The sequence below is a fragment of the Triticum dicoccoides genome, chromosome 1A (assembly GCF_002162155.2).
Source record: "Triticum dicoccoides isolate Atlit2015 ecotype Zavitan chromosome 1A, WEW_v2.0, whole genome shotgun sequence".
NCBI lineage: Eukaryota > Viridiplantae > Streptophyta > Magnoliopsida > Poales > Poaceae > Triticum > Triticum dicoccoides.
In genome coordinates this window covers 135,784,449-135,794,577 of record NC_041380.1, presented here as the reverse complement: position 1 = coordinate 135,794,577, position 10,129 = coordinate 135,784,449, and the positions used below count along the sequence as shown (strand labels likewise).

Here is a 10,129-nt window from a genome sequence, read left to right as displayed (position 1 = left end):
TGTGCCCGCTCGCGGCGACCTCCAACGCCTCCTCCCACACCTACGCCCGCCCCGTATCCTACCTTCTTCGACGATGTCGTCGACAAGTATGGCTGGGACACCGACGCCCAGGTCCAGGTCTAGCCACTCGACGCCGAGGGCGCGCTCGTCGGCGCCGTGCAACGCTACGAGTTCCACGCCCACGCGAGGGGCACCGCGGTCGCGCTGGCGCGGGCCAACCAACGGGGCCGTCGATTGGGGTCGCTCCGACGCCCCCACGGTGGAGGAGGTGGTCGGGCCCGACGGGGTCGACTTCGTCGCCGGCGATGACGCCCTGGCGTTCAGCTCCGGGGTCACGGACCTAAACATGGTAGGGCCGTTGGAGCTGGTGGTCTCCAATGGCGCTGGCGAGGGCCTCGCAGAGCTCGAGTTGCTATCGGTGAGTGCTATTTGACTTTTAGCTTTGCTATTGCTTCAAATTTTTTGCTTCTGGTTGCTTGCTATTCTGTTGAAGTTGTGTCACATTTGAGATGAAGCAGTTGCTACCATTGGTGAATGGTCTAGCTGCTGCATACCCCTTTTCTGTTTGTGACTTTGAATTTATTGTGGTTGTTGTAGTGTCTCCTCACTATTTAGTACATATATATCTGGTTTAATTTTTGTTTTGTGTACATTGTATCGACTGGAACTATTTTCTCCTAGATTTGCAGGTAAATTTGTAAGGATATGCAACAAAATTGAACATCAACACCTTCAGTGTGTGAGGTGCGCGTGGATGACCGATATGTGTGAAGTGCGTGAGGATAGCTATATTCACATTCTTCCAATTTCGAGAGAGGAAGATAACTCAGTAGTACTGCCAATTTTGGCACGCAATGTTCGTTATTCAGATTCACCATGATTGGTAATGTTGTTTAGTACTGAAAACTTTGTCATGGTTCAATAAATAGGCAGTTAATTTTGTTGTTAGAAAGGCAAAGCAGTGCTACAATAGCATGGTTGATTTTGGTTGCTAGAAGGAAAAGCAGTGCGACAAATTTTAGAACTAGGATGTTGTTTTTCACAGTTCAGTCAAGTATTGCTTATTTGCATTGTACAATCACAATTCTAAGCTTAGGCTTCTTTTAGTTGTGTAGCATTGTAGAACTGGGTCCGTTTTTCCTAGCAGATCAACACATTTGGTCGGATTTAGCTTATTTGATAATGAGCAAACAATAAATGGTGTGAATATATGCGGAGTCGATGGAAAACGTTGAAGCCAGTAGTTGTATACCTATTTCGAAAATCAGAATTGGTTAGTAACATTCTACATCATGGTATTACGGTTTACAGTACTAAGCTTGATGCTTTGTATGGTTCTTTAATACTAAGATTAATAGTGACGTTGCTGCTTGAGTTACTTTGGATTTAACCTTGTTATGCCAATGACATATATAGGTTTCTCGGTTTGCTGCGCTGCTCTTCACAGTCGTGCAGCTGGCCAGCGCCGCTAGGGATTTGTCGTCCAAGGCAGTCAATCCTTTCCTGTAAACTTGCAGATGGAAATCATCATTTTCTCTCATGTTACTTTAGGAAACTTTGCTCTGTCATGTAGCACTCAGTTTTTTAAAAACATACTATATATGTAGCCCTCATCAACGTTGTGCGGGCCATGAGTGGGCTTCCTCGATTAGCAAAAAAGAGGTGTTGATGTGGGGGATAAGTTTACAGTCAATTGAGTTTGCTTACGATTGGGCTTGAAAAAAAGGGTTCGTTTGTTTAATATAGTCTGGCCTTGCTCCCTTTACATATATACCCATGAGTTTATATATGTCCTCGAGTTACACAGAGTATCAACAAGCCTCATCGGGTATCAACGGGCAGAGGCTGAGGACTGGATAACGAAGGAATGGAAATGGTGGGCTAATTAAATGGAATTTGTGAAATGCATGATTTAAGAAGTTGGTTGCATGGAAATTATATATGTAAGAAATTATGCTTGATTACTGCTGAATGGCTCTCTCGGCAACATGGGCCAGCAGATCTCATCACCATGCCGCAGCCAAGATGGAGCTGGGAGGGAATTACTGAAAGAATGTCCCAAACACAAAATTCTAGATTCTCTACTGAAGGCATATAGGTACACACAGATCTTAGTTGGAAGACCATCCGCCATCGTCTCCGCCGACTTTTTGCCGGAAGACCATCAGTCGTCACCTAGACCTACTTCGCCGCAGGTATCTTTTTTCTTTGTGCAAATTATGACGGAGCTATGTCTGATTTACAGTTTTTACAACTAGAGTTTACTGATGGTTAAACTAGCAATTTAAATTGATGTGAGCAAGTATTTAACACAATTGGTCTGTTGGCATAGGCTCAAGCAAGCACCTCTTCGATCTATATTGTTGCCATTTTGTTTCCTTTGTCAAACTAGCTGCAACAATAATGTTTTTTGCTGTACAATATGGGCATAGAGCCATTTGATACAATAATGTTGTCAATTGATTCCTGTTGTAGTGCTTCTTGCTGTATGGGTTGGTATAGCTGATTCGTTAATGTGTTCACTTAATTGATTCCTGCCGCAGTACTCATTGATTCCTGCCGTAGTACTCACTGAATCTTGACCTACGTCTTATTATATAGCCCATTCATTCGTCACCTGCCATAGAGCATAGTGCTCCTTGCTATACGGCGGACCTGGTGAAACTGTGCAAATAATTAACAAACCAAACCCCACCTGGATAGTGCTACAGATTTGCTTAGTGGGCAGGAATAACTGGTCAGCCTTTCGTAACTTCTATTTCTATTATTGCAGCATAATAGTTTTTTACATGGAGCTGACTGTTATTTCTTCTTTTTCACCAGGAGTACTATTTCTTCTTTAAGGGCGTATTTCGGAGGGGAGCATACACATTACCTTGATTGAGTTGAGTTTCGTGTTCTGCATTACTGTTATAAGTTACCAGCAGCAAAGAAAGAGAGTCGTGTACTAATAGCTGATAAGGTAGTCTGCTCTTGTAGATCATCTGGTTATTCATTTTCCCATACAAGTGTTACTAAACTCTACTAAGTTCTATAATGACACAAGATTAACTTGTTACAGGACAAGTGTACCGAGTAATAGCAGCAAAAAAAGAGAGTCATGTACTAATATCTGATAAGGTAGTCTGCTCTTGCAGATCATCTGGTTGATCATTTTCCCATACAAGTGTTGCTACACTCTACATTTGCGTAGAGTAATAACACAAGATTAACTTGTTACAGGACAAGTGTACAGAGTAATGAGTATGGACAGAAAATTTGTTTCTTCGTCATTTATATTCTACTTAGAATATAGTCCCCACGTCTCATAATATAAGATCGTTTTTAACATTAGTGCAGTGTTAAAAATGCTCTTATATTATGTGACGGAGGGAGTAACTCACAAGGTATGAACATAATTACTGTTTTTGTCATGTCAATGTATCCATGGCTGACAAGCTATCTTGGTGACATCATTATGTCTCGTGGATGGGATAAAAAGAAGAAATATATATTCTTGGAGCATGCATCATATGAGTGGGTGGAAGCTAATGTGTTCCTGTTTTTTTATGAAAACGATAACTTTTATTATAAATAAGGAATTTTCTGCGTTTTCAGAAAAGCAAAAGAAAAACGATTGACAATCTATTCTATGCAAAACTATTGTTCCATCCGATGAAGAATGGTATGTTGGCTTCTTCACGTCCGATCTTCATGCTAAAAAAACACTAATTTTTTTTTTGAAAAAGCTTCCAATCTATTCATATTTAATCATGGCAGTACAATGAACACTAGAAAAAAATAACATCTAGATCCGTAGACCACCTAGCAACGACTACAAGCACTGAAGCGAGCCGAAGGCGCGCCGCCGTCATCACCCCTCCATCGTCGGAGTCGGGCACAACTTGTTGTAGTAGACAGTCGGGAAGTCGTCGTGCTAAGGCCCATAGGACCGGCGCACCAGAACAGCAACCGCCGCCGATGAAGAATAACGTAGGTTGGAAGGATTCAACCTGAAGACACACGAACGTAGACGAACAACGACGAGATTCGAGCAAATCCACCAAAGATAGATCCGCCGGAGACACACCTCCACACGCGCACCAACGATGCTAGATGCACCGCCGGAACGGGGGCTAGGCGGGGAGTCCTTTATTCCATCTTCAGGGAGCCGCCGCCGTCTCGCCTTCCTAAGCATGACACAAACCCTAACAAGACAGGAAAAAAGACTGAAAACGGAGCCCTCCCGCCGGCCCTTGGCAGGATCCACCGCGCTCCCATGGCCCTAGGGCCACCAGAGATGAGGCAGACCTGCGGCGGCGCCAGCGAGAGGCAGAAACCCTAGCTTTCTTTCTTGGAGGAGGAGGAGCGACTTCACGTTCGGGAGTTAAAAACACTAATCGGTTTAACCTTATTATTGATGTTTATTAAAATTGGACATTAAAAATGATGCATAATGGCACATGAAGCAGGTTGTGCTTCTTTTTCGCCCGGTGCAACGCACGAGCATTTGTACTAGTATATATATATATAGGCAGCGTATCCTGTGAATCTGGCGTCTTCGTGAATCCTTGTATCCTGTCATTATCAGTCGTTGGATCAAAATCTTGTGCCTGCTGTTTGTGCCCTGTCTTTTTTGCACAAACATGCCCACATCCACCCAAGTTTGCCATGTCAACTTTTCAAAAGAGACCCCAACGAGACCAACTCTCCCAGTTAACCACTCAATCGTTTTCCTCCCAATCTCTGCATCTCGCCGGCGGCCACGACCACGGCTGCGGCGACCAAGACCACCAGAGTCCAGCGACTATTTCCTGCCACGAAGAGCGGTGATTGGCGGCAGCACCTTGGACGCTGTAATGGAGACACGCCGGAGGCGGCCACCTCTCCCAGCGACGGCAGCCTCTCCGGCAGAGATCCAAGCGGGTGGCCATCGCCTCTAGGCGTGGAGTTCTCCCCTGCGGACGCACCAGGCCTTGCCCTACTGCGATGTATGGAGCCGTCCAGCCATGCGTTGGAGTTCCCGTTTGGGATCCGAGCCGGACATGCCTTTGCAGTATGATATTTCTTTGCAGCTGCTGCACTGTCGAACTCTTCCCCAATCTCTTCAGGCAAAACCGTCCTGGAGCTCCTTCGACACAACCCAAGACTAGCACAACCCGACCACTATTGCGACCATGTAGCTAGTTCTTATCAGATGACTTGCTATTGGTGATTTCTGTAAGAATATCATACGAGTTGCTGTTGGTGCCAATCGAGCATCATACTTCAGAAATAAGTGAATATAAAATATAGAAGCAGTGTGAGTACAGGGCAGGCTCTAGGTAGGAGTAGCAACAACGTGCGTTGGTGGTTTGGACCAATTCCTTTGGGTTCGGTTGGGAACAAGAGCATGTTCTTGTGACCCCAAGTACTTGTAACTAAACTCTCTCTTGTACATAATGAATATGACAGGGATTGCTTGTTCTTGCAAAGAAATTCAGAAACAAGTGAATGTCCACTTATTGGTGACTCATTCTTTTTAGAGAAATGGTTGGTTTACTTTATTTTGATGAATGCTATTGTTCATGCTTACTGGCAGTTTGTAATCTGGGCTGCTCGTACAAGATTCATGCTGCAGTTTGGCCTACAAGTCTCATTTTACACTGAAAAATTATTACAGTATAACTAGTACTTCGGGTAGTAAGTAGGTAACAACACAAATAGATCAGATCTAGTTCTCCTGGGTGACTGCCATTGATGGATAAAGCTCATAAACAAGTGCTTCTAAGTTGTTTTGAATTAAAATTCAGACGGAAACACCTGATACATGCTAGCCGCAATTAGTATATGGCTGCTCCGTCGAACATCTTATGCATTCAATTTTTTTCTTCAACTACTCATAAACAAGAACAAGCTTCCAAACTTTGATACATGAATCAAAACTCATGCATCTGCTCACCACTCACACTTAATTAAGCATGAATCAAATCTGATACAAATAACATAAACAGTTGGACAAAGCACAAGTTCGAATCCAGTGCATAAATTCAAACATTCAATAAACTGAATAAATGGGATTAAACATCATCTATTTTTCGAAGACTTGTAGCTATCATCATGCACCATCTGGAAGCATTTGTTGCACATTCATGGCTTCTTTTCCATGACCTTTTTTGCTAGGACAATTGCGACTGTCATGAAACCCTATTTGGTTGCACGTCTTGCACAAGCGTGCGACCTTGGCCTTGGCTTCTTTTTTCTTCTCCTTTTGTTTTTCCCCATTCATTTCCTTTGCTCTTTTTATTCTTTTACATCTCCCTACCGAATGGCCATCATTTGGCGGGTGTATGTCAACTTGAGTAGGAATGTTGCAACCAATAAACGCCTCATATTCCTCTTGCCTAGTGTGCTTGACTGCATTGGGAACCATTTGGTTCAGAGGCTCCTCAATGCTCAGAACACTTGATACTAAAAAGTTCATGCCTTCATCTGATTGCTTGGCTCTTTGAATTAGATCTTCCAACTTGTTGCGTACTGTTGAAATCTTCTTCCTTGCGGCTGCATCCAAGGAATCGGTGGGATTTTCTTCTAGAAGGTTCCCTTGCTCATCGTAAACACTCTCACTGCAATTTTCTGTATGTCAATCATATGATTTAAAAAAGAGAAGAGCATTGATTTTTATAACTTTCATACCTTTTACACTGTTTCTTCCATCTTTCCATAATATAGAAGGTTGGAAGCTCCTTTTGATTTTCAATTCGCATCACTTGGACAATATGGCGGCATGGGATTCCATGTGACTCATATAACTTGCATGAACAGTTAGCTATCATGGTTGTCGTGTCACAACGGACCTCCCTTACCCTACTGGCTCCCGTTTTGAAGGTCACTACTTTTATTCCCCCATCTTGTGCAATTCCTTGAACACAACAATGATCTCTTGCTGCAATAACTTGTTCCTGAAATTTCCCAAACACTTCATGTGTGAATACTTGACTACCTTGTTTCTCCATTGCCCACGGTGTCACTAGTTGGGGGATCCTATGGATGCTTGAATTGTCGGCAATCAACTCCTCTTGACGTTGACATTCTAAAGCCGTTTCAAACCTAAGCCAGAACTCAACAAAAGTGAGCCTGCGATGAATGAATCGGTTAAAGAATGAATTTGCACTTTCAGACCTTGAAGTAGTTCGAAGAATGCCTGCCGGTGGTATGTCCATAAAATAGGCTGGTATCCATGACTCTCTGAGGCTAAACCTTTTAGTCAACCATTCATTATCCTCCAACCCATACTCTGAAATTATAGAATTCCACTCTAACTCAAACTCGGTCACGGTTTCTGAACCCCATACACATGCATTCATCCTCTTCCAAAATTCAGATTCTTCTCTAATCGCAGGTCCAAGCTTCTCAGGAAGTTTTTCCATTATATGCCACATGCACAGCCTGTGTACTGAGGTTGGAAAAACTTCATCAATTCCATTCTTAATGCTAGTAGCTTCATCGGTTATGATGAGTGTCGGCGCTACACCTCCCATTGCCTTCAGGAAGGTCTCAAACAACCAGACATATGACTCGGTCTTCTCATTTAGTAAGAACGCAGCACCAAAGAACACACTTTGTAAATGATGATTAACTCCTGTAAATGGTGCAAAGATCATGTCATACTGATTAGTAGTATATGTAGAATCAAAGGACACCACACTACCGAAATGTTTGTAGTTCTTCCTGCTTGTGGCATCTGCCCAGAACACATACATCAACTTTCCTTCAGCACTGACAACAAAATCATAGAAAAATGCTGAATTAACTTCCTGCTTTCTACCTAGCTGGGCCACAAACATTTGAGCATCTGCATTCCTAATTTTTAATCTGAGGTCACGGTAGTAGTTTTGCAAGTCCCTTTTCATGCATCCAGCATTCGCAAATCCACCCTCGCTGACGTGTAGGAGCCTGTATGCCTGGCAGGTGCATATGCTTGCTTTGCTGCATGTGTACAATGTGTTCTTTGCCCTCTCGCTAACTCGGCGATTTGATCTGATCAAATGACGCTTATCCAGTGACACAAGACCATGGTTGTGGTGCTCGACCCATGATTCTATCTTGTAGGTATCATTAGCACATAACTTCACAAAGATGTGTGCATCACAACCGCACCTTATGTCTGTGTTCTTACGCCTCTTCTTTGATGGATCGTCAATCTTGTTACCATTTTCAGACTTGAATCCTTGTCTATTACACATGTATCGTTTAGTGCGAACTACCTCATTTTCTAACTTCTTTTGTTGCCCAATACGAACTCCAAAACCAGATTGATGTGCATAAGATTTGTAGAACTCCTCCACGGCCTTCAATCCTTCAAATATCATCCCCACTTTAGGCTTCAAATCATCTTCACATTCAGGTATAAAGGACGAGCATTGGAACATAAAGGATGAATTAATAAGCACTTTCATGTACAAATAAGTAAAATGAGTACGCCTGTTGTTCGGCAACAGCAATTGACTTACACAGAGAGGAACACTTGCTTTCTTTATGGGTGTATTAAATCCTTCCTCGTTCATGTGCATCTGCCACATATTTGTAGATCCCATTGCTGCACCTGCACCAACAGGTACATGATAAGCCTTTAGAACTAACCAGAAAACCAACACACATTTTGAGAGAAATACAACCCAATATGGATTTAGCCCCAACACTAACTGACAGACCTGGGCACTGTCATTCAAATGACAATCAGTGTACAAAGTTACAGACCCTCGACAATGTAGATGTATGTGCAGGTAAAATCTAGAATAGCGATTCCCAACTTTACTATAAAATTTGGCAGCACTTGAATGGATGTCAACAAGAAGAGTTTCATTCAGGATAAATTTTCACTACCAAACTAGCATAATCTCGAACAGTAAATATGAGCTACATCACATGCATCCCATTAAGTTCAATCACAACATATCCACCACAGAAACCTATGTTTGCATCAAGTTAACGAGAATTAAGTTTTGAAAAGTGATTTGGTTCATTGTTTTTCTCAATAATAAGTACTGGATCATTGTTTTCCCTCATACAGAGCATTGTTTTTCCCAATATAATGCTCCTGAAGACCTGACGCAAAGCAATCTGCTGTCAGCAGGAACAGGGTGCTGAAATCTGAGATGGGCTCTAGGCCCATATTGCAATTTCTGAAAAATCTCTAAGGGCCCATGTGGGTTATATGGCACTAGGTGTGGTGGGAAGTTTAGTCCCACCCCGGAAGTGGAAGGAGAGTTGGAGTGGTTTATAAGGGTTTCTCTTCTACATGCTATTCGAGCTTGAGAAGAGAAGAGGCCCTCGCGCACTCCTCCTCCGCCGCCCGCCTCGCCACGCCACACCTCGTCACGATGCGCCGCGCCGCGCCGCGCCGCGCCGCGGGTTGCGGGATTGAGCCGAGCCGAGCTCACACCTACGCGCTTATTTTTGCCAGTCACTAACGGAGAGTTTTCTGACAGCTGGGCCACGATCTGAGACGTCGGATCGTGGGCTGTCACGGACTCGGACGTGGGTCGAGCCCACGTCTCTCCACGCGGCTGCGCCTATAAGTATGCGGTGTCTCCTAACCCTAGCCGCCACGAACAGATCACATCTGCTCACGCGCACGCCCACCGTCGTTCCTTTGCTGCTGCTGCCGCCGGTGACTCCATCCCGTCCGCCACGTACACGGTCGACGGGAGAGCAGGTCTCCGAAACCACGCCCTTCTGGTTCCTGTACGGGGTGAGGGGCGAATAGGTTTTTGGGCAGCGATTACGCGACTGCTCGCTTCCGATCGTCTACTTCCTCTACGTCCGCGTCGCCTTCGTCATCACCATGTCCACCGACGCCGACCGTGCCGCCGCCGAGAAAGCTGAAGCCGACAAGAAGGTCGCCGAGGACGCCGCTGCTGCCACCAAAGCCGCGGCCTCTGCGTGGCCTACTGGAGGGTATAACTCGTTTATCCCGCTCCTGATTATTTTCATATTAGCAGTACTAGCGGTATGTGTAGATTTGTCTACTGTTTGCTTAGTACGTGCATGTTTATATCAGAGTCAGTACGTCATCAACTTAGTCAATGCCATGCTAGTGATTTACTCATGGATTAATTTAATCGAGAAATTGCCTATTTACTCAACAATCCAAAAACCTATTATGTGC

The 10,129-nt window shown here is 44.1% G+C and overlaps 1 long non-coding RNA gene across 1 annotated transcript; it reads left to right on the top strand.

Annotated features, from left to right (window-relative positions):
* Window positions 1-1,640: 1,640 nt before the first annotated feature.
* Window positions 1,641-2,932, top strand: LOC119274105. Its single transcript, XR_005135058.1, has 3 exons — window positions 1,641-2,195; window positions 2,602-2,737; window positions 2,824-2,932. It is a non-coding gene; the product is annotated as an uncharacterized LOC119274105 (long non-coding RNA).
* Window positions 2,933-10,129: the final 7,197 nt, after the last annotated feature.